Raw genomic sequence first — 14,244 nt, forward strand, 5'->3', positions numbered from 1 at the left:
TTTAGACTCTTTTACGGTCAACATTCATGAGCTGGAATTTAACTTAAATAAATGTTCACAGCAAAAATTAGAAGGAATCTATTTTCTGAGGTCAAGGATGGCAGCAGTTCAGTAGCCACATTAATTTAAAATAATTTCCTTTAACAAAGTCAACTGAAATTCTAGTAAGCTGTTTCTTTTATTGGCAGAACTCCATTGAAGTGGTATTTTGTATATAAATAACACTGAAGCCGAATGCGAGTAAAAACAGTTTTTGGAGACAGTTTTAGTAAAGCATCATGCCATGAAAATGATCAGCCAGCAGAAATCGGGTCTGGCCATACAGCAACATTGGGAGTGATCAGAAATCCTAAAATAGTAAAATGAGAACAAGAAGCTTACTGGAAAATATGCCACTTGTGCTTCTGGAAATATGAATTGCATTTTCTCTCATCTAACTCAAGCTGAAAGAAATTTAGAGTCTTTCTGGAGTTTGTGAGGAGGCAGAAACCAGTGCCTCAATGATAACTGGACCTATATTTTTTAATTCAGCTAAATTTGTTATGGTTGCCTGTCATGATAAGAGGCTTTTAATTGATACAGAGTGTTAGAAAATGAGCAATTTCTGAGTTGCAATTGCTTTTCAGAACAGAATTCCTATATATTTTTTCTTGTCAAATTTACTGAAATTTGTGTACTTCCAGCAGTGACAATTCTTAAGAAATGGAAGTGTTGATATGTGGCATTTCCCTAGCAGTACATTTAAAGACCACGTTTATTTGTTCATTTCTTTATTTTTTCATAACAATGTAATTTCCAAGGCATCCTTGTGCTCTAAATAATAGTTGCCCTCTGGGGATTTATTAGGCATGGTCTTGGGATTATAACTGATGACGTTTATGACTTGGTAATACAATCATAAAAATATTTTTATGTTGACTGTGTGGAAGTTGGATTGCTATGGGTATATTTAGATTGAGTTGACCTTTTGATAGAAGGAATAAAACATATTTGAGGTGGCATCATCATCCTTTAATCATTAAATAAGCATGCCTCTGAACAATGGATGCATATTCATTTGTATGTATTTACAACATAGCTACTAGCTCAGTTTCCTTACCTATAAAATTAAAGTTGTATCTGTTTACAAGGTTGTTTGTGAGTTTCAAATAAAATAGCAAAGATCTGAGTTTTTTGGTAGTTATATAATGAGGTTAGGCAAATTTAAGTAGGCATTATTAAGTATTGAGGAAAAAGTTAATTATCGTAGCACGCTAAGGACCAAAAAGGAACTACAGAGATGGTTGTTATTTCTGTTAAAAGATTGAAACTAATGCATAAAACAAATTCTTAGTTACACTGGCTTGAGTTTTAAGCGGAGGCTGTTTTTCAAAGTATATGTCAATACTAAGTGGTTAGAAAGCATAGCAGAGGGTATTGATATCTGATTTCATGAAAACAGTGGAGCGAATAAACTCATGTTGCTAGTATTTAGATAGCACAATAACACATGTACTATTCTAAATGTTTTCCAGTAATTGCTATAAAATGTATTTTCAAAATTAGTTTTATTACATACCTCTAGTACATTCTCAATGTCTTAATAGTTCCTCCCACCCCCAACTTTTATCAGACACAGACCTCAAGTGTGTCCTTTGACTGACCCATTCTATTCGTTTTCAAGTATGTAAAGTCTACAATACTTTCAGGAGGCAGGCTCCTGGGACTGGAGCTTTAAACAGCTGGAACAAACCGCTTAACTGTATTCCAAGCGTGTCTATTTAAGCTTGAAGGATAGAAGCCTTCAGCTTTTGTACGTAAATCTTGGTAGAGCTGAAGGAATTTGTTTGAAAAGATTTGTGGTAGAGTGAATCAAAATTGCTTTGGTTTTTTATGCTCTTCTGCCTGCAGTCGAAGCTGTTAGAATGTGATTTAGAACTGAGTGAACACAAAACTTGATTTTATTCTAGCACAGAATTTTCGTAGTTGTTATCGTGTGATCGTGTGTGTGTGTGTGTGTGTGTGTGCGTGTGTGTGTTTAAATGGGCTGAGTGCAGTGGTTCACACCTGTAATCCGAGGCCAGGAGTTCAAGACCAGTCTGGGCAGCATAGCAAGACCCTCTCTCTCAAAAAAAAATTAAAAATTAGCCAGGCATAGTGGTGTATGCCTGCAGTCCTAGCCACTCAAGAGGCTGATGTGGGAGGATTGCATGAGCCCGGGAGGTCAAGGCTGCAGTGAGCCGAGATCACACTGCTATGCTGCAGTCTGGATGACAAAGACCCTGTCTCTTAAAAAAAAAAAAAAAGTTTGGGGGCAGGTTGTAAATCACAACACAATTTTAAACACGTAGACCTCTTTGGACTAGGGAAAAATATAAAGAGGAAGTTTGGGTAATACAGTCTCTGTGACAGGTTCAGCCACCTTGGGGTATCGGGCGTCAGTGCAAGTATATGTAGGCTGTGAGCTTGTCACTAAAAAGGAAATATGGTGATCCTCTAGGGTGTTAGCTGAGGATGCTTTTTAAAAGAAAAACTCCTAAATAGAAAAGTTGAAGAATAATAAAAATGGTGAGCATGAGACTTTAGAAGTATCAGAGGGAAGATGATACTGAGAGAATGCCTGAGAAGACTCATATTGATATGGTTTAGCTGTGTCCCCACCCAAATCTCATCTTGAATTGTAGCTCCCTTAATTTATATGTGTTGTAGGAGGGACCCCGAGGGAGATAATTGAATCATGGGGGGTGGTTTCCCTCATACTCTTCTCATGGTAGTGAATAAGTCTCACAAGATCTGATGGTTTTATAAGGGGAAACCCCTTTTGCTTGGCTGTCATCCTGTCTTGCTTACCACGATGTAAGATGTGCCTTTCGCCTCTGCCATGATTGTGATGCTTCCCCAGCCACGTGGAACTGAGTCCACTAAACCTCTTTTTCTTTATAAATTACCCAGTTTCAGGTATGTCTTTATCAGCAGTGTGAAAACTGACAAATACACGTATCTGTGGGATGGAAATACATTGTTTATGAGGGTGGAAATAGAAGGATATCAGAATTCACATGAACTAGGGAATGGGATAGACCATCAGCAAGAGTAGAGCTGCATCCAGGACCCATCTCTTGCAAATATCCAGGACCATATATTTTGTATCCCAACCTCATTTCTAGATTTAGTTTCTATTCTTGTGGGTTCTTTTTTCCTATTGAGATCTCTTTACTTATTTTACATTTTTTTTTTTTTTAGTTATGTTTGTGTGTGTTTTTGTAATCTGGTTTAAGTTCATTTTAGAACAAGATATGGCATAAAAACTTGCTTAAATACTGTCTTTCTTTGTCTTTTTTTCTGTCTTTCTTTCTTTCCTTTCTTTCTTTCTTTCTTTCTCTTTCTTTCTTTCTGTCTTTTTTTCTTTCTTTCTCTTTTTTCTTTCTGTCTTTCTGTCTTTCTTTCCTTTCTTTCCTTTCCTTTTCTTTTCTTTTCTTTTCTTTTCTTTTCTTTTTTCTTTTCTTTTTCTTTCTTTCTTGACAGAGTTTTGCTCTGTTGCCCAGACTGGAGTGTAATGGTGCAATCTCGGCTCACTGCAACCTCTGCCTCCTAGGTTCAAGTGATTCTCATGCCTCAGCCTCCTGAGTAGCTGGGACTACAGCTGCCTGTCACTAGGCCTGGCTAATTTTTGTATTTTTGGTAGAGACAGGGTTTCGCCATGTTGGCCAGGCTCATCTTGAGTCCTGACCTAAGGGATCTACCTGCCTCGGCCTCTCAAAGTGTTGGGACTACGGGTGTGAGCCACTGTGCCCGGCCTATGTTTCTTTTAAATAAGGCTGTAGTTCTGTTTTCTCCAGAAATCTTTGTTTTTAACTCACAACTATGTTAGATTTCTAGGATAACAATATGGAATTGTTAGTACCTTTTAAATAGTTGTGTTATGTTTACCCCTACCCTTTAAAGTAATTGTGTGTATATTTGGGAACAGGAGGAAAAAAATGTAGCAATCTGAATTTTATTCTTTTTGGTATTTTGAAGTATTTCAACAAATCCAAATTGATATTTTCCAGATAATTTTCCTCATGTGATTGAATTATTGTGTGTGTTTCTGTGATTTCAGCCTTATACAAGTAATGATAAATACTCAGACCCCTGTAACATCTGGTTACATTGTTTTAACTTTGCATATTTTTTAATTTTGGGGGTTACATAGTAGGTATATATTTTTATGGAGTATACAATGTATTTTGATACCAGCATATAGTGTATAATAATCACATCAGGGTAAATGGGGTATCCATCACCTCAAGCATCTATTTAACTTTGAGTTTTGATGGACTGATTGATACTATTTGTTGAGTACATACTCTATGCCAGTTACTATATGGACCACTAGGGCTAAGATGTCCAACTTGGTGGGCACAATCCCTTGCCTGTGGGGGCTCCAGTCTCCCAGAGAGTTTATAAATGAAGGGATGGATGATTACAGTATTCTAAGATAGGTCTCATTTGGAGCTTTTTAGGAGAGACACAAGGTACCTCACTCGACACTGGCCTCGGGCGGGGGGTGGTTCATGGAGGATTTGGTATCTTAAGTTGGAACCTGCACTCACAGTAGGAGTTGCTCAGGTTAGGCTGGGTGTGGTGGCTCATGCCTGTAATCCCAGCACTTTGGGAGGCGGAGGCAGGTGGATCACTTGAGGTCAGCAGTTTGAGACCAGCCTGGCCAATATGGTGAAACCCTATCTCTACTAAAAATACAAAAATTAGCCAGGCATGGTGGCACATGCTTGTAATCCCAGCTACTTGGGAGGCTGAGGCACGAGAATTGCTTGAACCTGGGAGGCAGAGGTTGCAGTGAGCTGAGATTGTGCCACTGCACTCCAGCCTGGGTGACAGAGTAAGATTCCATCTCAGAAAAAAAAAAAAGAAGTTGCTCAGGTTAGAGTTTATGGGATGGATCAGGGCATGGGAGGTCAGGCAGAAGGAATAATGGATGCGAACACCTGGAGGCAAGAGCGAACAGTCCACCCTTAGGATTGAGGTCAACAGATTGTTTTGGCTGATCTGTGACACCAGGAAGGCTGTGGGCAGCCGAGGGTGGCAGGAGAGATGAACAGTGACCTGTTCTTAAATGGCTTTGTAAACGACAGAAGGTGAATTGGCTTTCTTCTAAGAGAGTGGGAACCATTGCATGGAAAGGTTTCAAGAAGAGTGAAGATACCAGATTTTTCTTTTAGAGGTAAACTGTGAAGACTGGATGGGACATGAGATTCCCAGGTCAGAGATGATGGTGGCAAAGTGTTGGAAGAGCCACTGATTTTAGTCTGAGAGAGGGAGGTTGATGTTCAGCCTGCTCTCACCTGCCTGTGGGCTGTTCATTAAAATATGAAACTCTCCTGTTGTAAGACCAACTATTGTTTATGTCAGGCCATTGAGGGTTGGAAGAGGGTACCAGGAGACCTGTATAAGCCCTAAGATATCAGGTACCAGTTCTTATATATTTTGACCATCTCCTCAGAGGAGATGAGAGGTAATTTTAGTGTTGGTTATGTTTGATATCTGGGGCATAATCAAATAGAGCTACTTATTGGATATGTGAATCTTTTTTTTTTTTTTTTTTTTGAGATGGAGTCTCGCTCTGTCACCCAGGCTGGAGTACAGTAGTGTGATCTCGGCTCACTGCAACCTTCTCCTCCCGGGATCAAGGGAGTCTCCTGCCTCAGCCTTCCGTGTAGCTGGAATTACAGGCACCTGCCCCCACGCCCGACTAATTGTTGTACTTTTAGTAGAGACGGGTTCCACCATGTTGGCCAGGGTGGTCTTGAACTCCTGACCTCGGGTGATCCACCTGCCTTGGCCTCCCAAAGTGCTGGGATTACAGGCGTGAGCCACCGCTCCTGCCCTGGATACGTGAATATTGAACTGAGGATAATTATGTTCTGGATTGGAGAGAATAGATTTGGGAGTAGGGGTGCCAGATAAAATGCGGGACATCCTCTTACAGTTGAATTTCAGATATGCAATGAATAGTCTTTGTTATAAGTGTGAACCATGCAATATTTGTATTTTCATTACTGAAATCTGGCAACTCTATTTGGGAGTCATCAACATTTAGAAGGTAACATTCTTTTGGGAACAGATTTATTGAGATATATAATTCACCTCCTGTCGAATCACCCACTTAAAACATACAATTCAGTGGTTTTTAGTATATTCACAGGATTGTGCAACCATTGCCAAAATCAATTTTATTTATTTTATTTATTTTGTTCTTTTCCTATCCCCACAATCAATTTTAGAACCTTTTTATCACCTCAAAAAGAAATCCTTCAGCCCTAGCCATCACTCTTTAATCCTTGCATTCTCTCACCCATCACATCCCTAAACAACTGCCAGTCCATTTTCTGTCTCTATGTATTTGCCTATTCTGGAAATTTCATATAAATAGCATCATCTGTGGCTTTTTTGTAACTGGCTTCTGTCACTTAGCTTAATGTTTTCAAGGCTCACCCAAATTATAGCATGTATCAGTACTTAATTCCATTTTATGACTGAGTAGCATTGTATGGATATATCACACTTTGTTCATCCTTTCATCCATGGATGGACATTTGGGTTGTTTCTGCCTATTGGCTGTTAAGGTGATGCTACTAAGAACATTTGTGTATAAGTTATTGCATAGATGTATATTTTCACTTCTCCTGGGTATGTATCTGGGAGAGGAATTGCTAGGTTAAATGGTAACTCTAAGTTTTTATGAAGACCTGTTAGACTATTTTCCTAAGTGGCTGAAACATTTTATATTCCCACCAGCAGTGTATAAGGGTTCTGATTTGTCTATATCTTCACCAACACTTGTTTTTATCTGACTTTTTGATTTTTACTATCCTGGTGGGTATGAAGTGATACCTCACTGTGATTTTGATTTGCATTTTCTAGATGTCTAAATAATGTTAACCATCTTTTCATGTGCTTATTGGCTATTTGTATGTCTTCTTTGGAGAAATGTCCAATTGGATCCTTTGCCCATTATTTCTCCCATTGGATTCTTTTTAATTAATAAACTTTACTTTGTAGAACTGTTTTAGATTTACAGAAAAATTGAGCAGATGGTACAGATAGCTCCCATATCCCCCTTCTCCCCTTCCCAGTTTCTCTTATTATTTACCTCTTGCGTTGGCATGGTACATTTGTCAATTAACAAACCAATATTGGTTGATACATTATTATTAATTGAGCTCCATTATCTACATTAAGGTTTATTCTTTGTGTTGTATAGTTCCAGGTTTTGACAAATGCATTATGTCTTGCATCTATTATTACATTGTCATGAAGAATAGTTTTACCTTTCCAAATCTCCCATGTTTCACCCGTCCTCCCTCTCCAGCTCAGCAATCACTGAGAGTTTTACTGTCTGAATAGTTTTGCCTTTTCCAGAAGGTCATATTGTTGGAATCATACAGTATGTAGCCTTTTCAGATTGGCTTCTTTTACCTCATAATATGCATTTAGGGCTCCATCAAGTCTTTTCATGGCAACATAGCTCATTTCTTTACTTTGTATTACTGAGTAGGATTCAGTTGTAGATAAGCACCATAGTTTGTTTCTCCATTAATCTTTTGAAGGGCATGTTCATGGCTTCCAGTTTTGAGCAGTTACAGGTAAACCTTCTATAAACATTTGTGTGCAGGTTTTTGTGTAGATGTAAGTTTGCAAATCATTTGGATAAACATCAAGGAGCACAGTTGCTGGATCATGTGGTAAGACTATCTTTAGCTTTTTAAGAAACTGCTGGCCAGGTGTGGTGGCTCATGCCTGTAATCCCAGCACTTTGGGAGGCCGAGGTGAGTGGATCACCAGGTCTGGAGTTCGAGACCAGTCTGGCCAACATGGTGAAACCCTGTCTCTACTAGAAATACAAAAAATTAGCCAGGTGTGGTGGCATGCACCTGTAGTCCCAGCTGCTTGAGAGGCTGAGGCAGAAAAATCGCTTGAATCCAGGAGGCAGAGGTTGCAGTGAGTCAAGATTGTGCCACTGCACTCCAGCCTGGGCGATAGAGTGAGACTCTGTTTCAAAAACAAACAAACAAACAAACAAAAAGAAACTGCCATATTGTCTTTTAAGGTGACTGTACAATGTTGAATTCCTATCAGCAATGAGTGAGAGTCTCTGTAGCTCTATAGCCTTGTCAGCATTTGGTGTGGTCATTTTTTTTTTTTTTTTAATTTTAGCCATTCTAGTCGGTGTATAGTAGTATCTCATTATTGTGTCAATTTGCACATGGTGGGTTAAGCGTATCTTCACACGTTTATTTTTTATCTATGCATCTTCTTTGCTGAGGTGTCTATTCATATTTTTTGCTTATTTTTATTTTTTTTCCTGTTGTTGAGCTTTAACAATTCTTTGTATTTTCTAGATGCAAGTCTTTTATCAGATATGTATTTGCAAATATTTTCTCCGAGTTTGTCTTTTCATTGTCTTAGTGGTGTCTTTCACAAAGCAGAAGTTCCACATTTTACTAAAGTCTAACATAGATTTTTTCTTTCATGGATTGTGCTTTTGGAGTTATATCTAAAAACTCACTGTCGGGCCAGTCACGGTGGCTCACACCTGTAATCCCAGCACTTTGGGAGGCCGAGGCGGGCAGATCATGAGGTCAGGAGATTGAGACCATCTGGCTAACACGGTGAAATCCCGTCTCCACTAAAAATATAAAAAATTAGCCAGGCGTGGTGGCGGGTGCCTGTAGTCCCAGCTATTCCTGAGGCTGAGGCAGGAGAATGGCCTGAACCGAGGAGGTGGAGCTTGCAGTGAGCCGGGATCTTGCCACTGCACTCCAGCCTGGGTGACAGAGCCAGACTCCGTCTCAAAAAAAAACAAAAACAAAAACAAAAAACAAACAAAAACCAACCAAACAAAAAACCCAAAAAACTCATTGTTAAACCCAAGGTCACCTAGATATTCTCGTGTTATCTCCTAGAAGTTTTACAGTTTTATGTTTACATTTAGCTATATTGTCTACCTTGAGTTCTATGTCTAGATTAAAATGTCTGCATATGAATATCCAATTGTTTTAGCATCAATTGTTGAAAAGACCATTCTTTTTCTATTGAATTGCCTTTGCTCCTTTGTCAAAGATTAGCTTTTATTTGTGTGGGTCTATTCTTGGGTTATTATATTCCATTATCTATTTGCTTATTCTTTCATCAGCACATTCTGTCTTGATTACCTTAGCTTTATAGTTAGTTTTGAAGTAGGTAGCGTCAGCCCTCAGACTTTGTTCTTCTTTGATATTGTGTTGACTATTCTGAATCTTTTGCCTTGTCATATAACCTTTATAATCAGTTTGTCATATCCACAAAATAATCTGCTGGGATTTTGATTGGGACTGTGTATTCTATAGCTCAATTTGTGAAGAGATGACATCTTAGTAATATTGTGTATTCCTGACCATGAACATGGAATATTCCTCAATTTATTGAGATCTTCTTTGATTTCTTTTACCAGAGTTTGTGTTTTCCTTATTTAAATTCTCTACATGCTATATTTTGTTAGATTTATTCCTAAATGTTTTATTATTTTTGGTGCTATGGCTTTGGAGTGGTATTATATTTTTAATTTCAAGTTTCAGCTGTTCAGCACTGGTATACAGAAAAGCAATTGATTTTTGGATATTAAGGTTCTGTCCTGCATCCTTGCTGTAATCATTTACTTGTGGCCAAAGGTCTTTTGCTTTTGTTGATTCTTTGGGATTTTCTAGAGATACTTATCTCCTCTGTAAACAAAGACAGTTTTGCTTTTTTGTTCTTAATCTGTATATATCTTTTTTTGTCTTACAGCATTAGCTAGGAATTCTCATATGGTGTTGAATAGCTGTGGTAAAAACGGACATCTTTTCTTTATACTTATCTTAGGGAAGAGAATCTAGTTTCTCATCATTAAGTATGAGTTTAGCTGTAGGTATTTTATACATGTTCTTCACCAAGTTGAGAAAGTTCTTTCTATTTCCAGTTTGCTCAGAGTTTTTATCGTGAATGGGTACTGATTTTTTTTTTTTTTAAGACAGAGTCTTACTTTGTCACCCAGGCTGCCTCTGGGGTTCAAGCGATTCTTGTGCCTCAGTCTCTCAAGTAGCTGGGATTACAGGTGTGCGTCACCACGCCTGGCTAATTTTTGTATTTTTAGTAGAGATGAGGTTTCATCATGTTGGTCAGGCTGGTCTTGAACTCCTGATCTCAAGTGATCCACCTGCCTTGGCTTCCCAAAGTGCTGGGATTATAGGCGTGAGCCACTGCACCCAGCCTTAAAAATATTTTTGCTTCTATTGATATGATCATATGATTTTCTTGTTTAACATATGATGTGGTAGATTACATTAATTTACTTATGAATGTTTATCTAGATTTTGCAGACCTAGAATGAATCTTACTTGGTCGTGGTATTGGTTGAGGATTCCTTATCCAAAAGGCTTGTGATCTGAAAGAAGTGTTTTAGATTTTAGATTGTTTTGAATTTTGGAGTATTTGCTGATTCTTAACTAGTTAAGCATCCCTGATTTGAAAGTCTAGAATCTCAAAGTGCTCCAGTGAGCATTTCTTTGAGCATCATGTCCATGTCAGCACTCAAAAAGTATCAGATTTTGGAGCATTTCAGATTTCAGAGCATTTTGGATTTCAGGTTTTTGGATTTGGGATGCTCAATCTGTATATAATTAATTTGATCTATTGCTGGGTTCAACTTACTAATATTTTGTTGAGTTTTTTTGCATCTCTGTTTATAAGAACAGTTAGTCTATAATTCTCCTTCCTTGTCATGTCTTTATCTGGTTTTGATAATATGATAATGCTGGCCTCACAGAATGAGGTAGGAAGTATACTCTGCTTGCTGTTTTCCTTTTCTTTCTAGAAGAGATTGCAGAGAATTGGTATAATTTCTCCTCTAAGTGTTTTGTAGAGTTCATCAGTGAAGCCATCTGGACCTGGTGCTTGCTGTTGTGTAAGTTAACTAGTTATTGATTCAATTTATTTCATAAATATAGGCTTATTTAGATTTGTGTTTCTCCTTTTGTGAGTTTTTGTCACTATTGTCTTTCAAGGAATTGTGTATATCATCTAACTTATCAAATTTGAGGGCATAGAATTGTTCATCACAATTCTTTATTGTCCTTTTATTGTCCTTGGCATCAGTACTGTTGAATCCTCTTTCATTTCTGATATTTGTAATTTGTATCTTACCTCTTTATTCCCTGGCTATAGATTTATCAATTTAATTAATCATTTAAAAGAACTTGCTTTTGATTTTGTTGATTTTTCTCTGTTTTCCTGTTCCAGTTTCGTTGATTTTTGCTCTTATTGTCTGATTTCTTTTCTTCTACTTGGCTTTTCTTTTTCTGGTTTCCAAAGGTTGGAAAGTTAGATTATCAGTTTTAGATTTTTCTTTCTTTTGAATGTATTCTTTCAATGCTATAAATTCTAACCACTGCTTTTGCAGCATCTCACAAGTTTTAGTAAGTTGTATTTTCATTTCCACTTAATTTAAAATATTCTTGAGAATTCTTCTTTGACCCATGTGTTATTTAAAATGTTGTCTAATTTCCAAATATTTAGAGATTTTCCTGCTGTCTTTCTGTTACTGATTTTTAGTTTAATTCCATGTGGTCTGAAAGCACATGCTGTATGGTTTTTGTTCGTTTAGATTTAAGTTGTGTTTAATGGCCCAGGATGTGGTCTATTTTGCTGAATGGTCTATGTGAGCTTGAGAAGAATGTGTATACTGCCATAATTGGATAAAGTATTCCATAAATGTCAGTTAGATTTAATTGGTAGATGGTGTTGCTCAGTTCAACTATATCCTTACTGATTTTTTGTTTGCCTGCTGGATCTGTCAATTACTGACTGATAGCGGGTGTTGAAGTTCCAAGTATAATAGTGACTTTATGCATTTCTCTGCAGTTTTATCAGTTTTGCTTTATGTCTTTTGATGCTTTCTTGTTAGGTGCATACACATTTAGGATTGTTATGTCTTCTTGGGGAATTGATGCCCTTTTCATTATGTAATACCTTTATCTCTGATAATTTTTCTAGTTCTGCCAATTTGCCGTGTTGGAAATTGACATATATACTCCATCTTTTTGGGTTAATGTTAGTGTATCTTTCTCTATTTTTTTCTTTTCATTTGTCTGTATCTTTATATTCAATGTGAGTTTTTTATAGACAACATATAGTTGGGAGTTGGGTCTTCCTTTTTATCCATTCTGACAGTCTCTGTTTTTTAATTGGTATATTTAGATCATTTACATTTGAAGTGTCTATTGATATAGTTGGTTAATATTTACCATGTTTACAACTGCTTTCTGTTTACTGCACTTGTTAGTTTTTAAGATTTTAATTATCCTGTCTTTTCCTTCCTTCTCTGCTTTTAGTTGACCATTTTATATTATTCCATTTACTCTCTTCTTTTATCAAATCAATTATACTTAATTTTTTTTTCTTTTTGTTCTTGCCCTACAGTTAGCAACACACATTTACAACAAATACAGGTTTGTTTTTTTTTTTTTTGAGACAGGGTCTTGCTCTGTCTCCCTGGCTGGAGTGCAGTGGTGTTCTCTCGGCGCATCGCAGCCCCGATTTCCCAGGCTCAAGTATTTCTCCCACCTCTCAACCTCCCAAGTAGCTGGAAGTACAGACGTGTGCCACCATGCCCAGCTAACTTTTTTTTTTTTGTATTTTTTTGTAGAGACAGGGTTTTGCTGTGTTGCTAAGGCTGGTCTCAAACTCCTGGGCTCAAGCGATCCTCCCCCCTTAGCCTCCCAAAGTGCTGGGATTACAGGCGTGAGCCACCATGCCTGACCTAGGTCTATTTTCAGATAACACTGTCATTTCACAGGTAGTACAGGTACCTTATAACAGAGTGTTCTCAATTCCCTTTTTCCTATCTCTTATAACATTGCTGTCATTCATTTTACTTATCCCTATGCTAATGTAATCCCCCAGTACATTGTTAATATTATTACTCTGAACAGTTATCTATTAGATCAATTAAGAATAAAACAAATAAAATATTTTGCTTTATATTTATTTATTTTTTCTCTGATATCCTTCCTTTTTTTTAATGTAGATCCGAGGGTCTGACCTACATCATTTTCTTTCTGACAAACTTCCTTTTTAACACTTCTTGCAAGGCAGGTCTACTGGTGGCAAATTCCTTGAGTTTTTGTTTGTCTGAGAAAGTTTTTATTTCTCCTTCACTTTTGAAGTGTAATTCCATTAGATACAGAAGTCCAGACTGGCATTTTTTTTTCCATCAACACTTAAAATATTTCAGTCCACTTTCTTATTGCTTGCATGGTTTCTGATGAGAAGCCTGAAGTAATTCTTATCCTTGTCCTCTAGAGGTAAAGTATTTTTTCCCTCAAGCTTCTTTCAAGATGTTTGCTCTCTAGCAGTAGTCTTTAATGGGCTTTACTTCTGAACTTAAAAACTTTACAAATTCAACTAAGGTAAACTTTGCTTACTATTTTGGTCCTTTTCACTCAAAGACATGAAGCCTCATCAGAGGCCTCCATATTCCTCAGTAGATGATATCATGATAATGTTATGATTGATCTTTTTTCTTTTCCCCTACAAATGGAAAAATCCTTTGTCTATCAGCCTATTATAAACCACAAGAGTACATATCGTGGGACTTGGAAGTGCCATGATAATCTCTTAATTGCCTACCCCTTTACCTTAATAAAGATGAACACTTTTTTCAGGTAAGACAAATTCCTAGTTTTATTAGCCATAATTTAAAAGGAATGCCAACTATTTAATATCGAGTAATTTTAATTCAAAATATACAATTTATCTTCTTAAACATGCCCTGAAGTCTTGTTTTTAATGAAACCTATGAAGTCGTGGGCATATTAGTCACCTAGTAGAAGTGAAGTATGAGAGATGACACTTGGTGGGAGTTTATTTCGAATCTCCATATTAATATGAATTTGTAAAGTTAAATTAATGCTCATGAATTTAGGTTGAATTCTGAAAGGGAAAATCTTGTTAATCTTGAGTCTAAATAAATCCTGAATAGGCTCATAGAGCAACCTGTGAACAAGAATATACTTTTGAAATTTTATTTCTCCAACCTTGAAATCTCAGAAAGTGAAAAACCAGTTTGAAGGTAATTCTTGATCTTCATCTTTCAATAACTCAGATTTTCTTACTAAAATTAGCACTATGAGATTTGCATAGAAAGTAGTTTTTTCCAGGATAATCGATCCAGTCCAAGCTATTTTAAAA

General features: G+C 37.1%; 1 protein-coding gene across 4 annotated transcripts in view; it reads left to right on the top strand.

Moving 5' to 3' along the window:
* The window catches only part of MPP7 (membrane palmitoylated protein 7), a 268,278-nt gene that overhangs the window by 106,964 nt on the left and 147,070 nt on the right, over nt 1-14,244 (top strand). The gene's annotated exons all lie outside the window — the stretch shown is intronic.

The sequence above is a fragment of the Nomascus leucogenys genome, chromosome 18 (assembly GCF_006542625.1).
Source record: "Nomascus leucogenys isolate Asia chromosome 18, Asia_NLE_v1, whole genome shotgun sequence".
NCBI lineage: Eukaryota > Metazoa > Chordata > Mammalia > Primates > Hylobatidae > Nomascus > Nomascus leucogenys.